The sequence below is a fragment of the Borostomias antarcticus genome, assembly GCF_949987555.1.
Source record: "Borostomias antarcticus genome assembly, chromosome: 4".
Taxonomy (NCBI): Eukaryota; Metazoa; Chordata; class Actinopteri; order Stomiiformes; family Stomiidae; genus Borostomias; species Borostomias antarcticus.
In genome coordinates, this window is record NC_140237.1 from 22,258,045 (window position 1) to 22,259,729 (window position 1,685).

A 1,685-nucleotide genomic window follows, 5' to 3' on the forward strand; every position below is an offset into this window, starting at 1 on the left:
ACACACACACACACACACAGGCACAGCCTGAAGTAACATCAATCATGCTCAGACTGGGACTGAATGTGGCAGCTTGTATAACATGTTTGCTTATGTCTTACAGTAGTTGTAGCTAGGTGTGTGAGACTATTTTACATAATCCCTCCTTGAAATACACGGTATCTCCCAGTAGTCCTTGTTAAAGAACTGCTTGAGAATGTGTTGCTTGGGAAGCATAGCTAGTTTGCCCCAAATTCTATATTGCCAGAGGGCAAAATGAAAATGTAACTTACACTCAAACTTTAATGTAACTATACTGCATATTGGATGTTTGGTTCTTAGATGGAAGTTTGTATTCAGTGTGCGTGTGTGTGCGCGTGTGCATGTGTGTGTGTGTGACATGTGTGAGACGTGTGTATGTGCGTGACTGTGTATGTGTTTGTTTTACGGTTGGTGACCTACGGTTGCTTTGTCATTCAAGTGATGTAACAAACATACTGAAAATGATATTCCTGCAGCTGCAAGCCAGTGAAATATACCGATAGATGCTCTACCTTGGTCTGTGTTTGGTGTGTATCCACCATAATTAGTCTCAGGGGGCTCAGGGGATCCAAGGCCCTTTGGACCAAGGTAAACAAGGAAACCATAAAGGGATGGTTTGGTGCATTTTATCTGATCTGATGAATCTATCAAAATGTTTCCCTGTCTCACACAAGGTGCCTAGATTCATATCCGTCAACAAGAGCTTTTAAAATACATATAGTATTCTGGAGGTCTGCTGTGTGTTTGTCCATGGCTTCTCCTGGTGACTCTCTTGGCCTGATCTGTAGATGGTTTGTCTCTCTCCACTCTAATAGATGCAACTAAGGTCTGAAACATTCCACAGACATGAGGAAAAACCCTGCTTTTCAATCTGTACTTCTGCACCCCAACATGGAATTAAAGGCATATTTAGGTGTAAGATCCCCATGCTTGACGGAAATATCACGACTTAAGAGTACATCAGTGTGGGCAGGTGCATAAATGTACGCCACCCAGAATGGGGATGGAGAAATGGAGAATTGGGATGCGGTAACATCAGACTGGCCCTATCCAGCTGTGTGGTTATTACCACTACAGGCCAGGAGATGGCAGCAGTGCGGCATCGAGTCAATGCAGCTGTTTCATACAGCAATTTCCTTACAAATGTTAACAGGGACATGCCATGCATTCTACCACAGCAATTTGGCCAGAGGCAAAAGGATAACAGGGGTGTGTGGATAGGGGTGTGTGGATAAGAGCAGGATGAAAAGACCAGAGAGAGATAGAGAGAGAGAGAGAGAGATATAGAGAGAGATAGAGAGAGAGGGAGAGAGAGAGCAATGAGATTGAGGATCAAGTCACTCAACCAAATCAGGCCAGGAGGATAAATCCATTGATTGCAAAGAAAAGTGATTTTGCCTGGAGGATGAGAAAATAAGGACAATGTCTGCAGACATGCTGAGCACATGCACACGCACACACATACACACTCCCATACACACACAAACACACACACGCACAATTACAGCTTAATGGTATAATGTGCCTCTTTAAAAATAACTGTTTAAATTGTAAAATATGACTCCTAAAATTACAAAAATCCATGCCTTCAGACAGGCATTCCTTATAATCATTTAGCTAATTTAGTCCATGTCATCATTTACCATGCTGAGCAATGACAATGG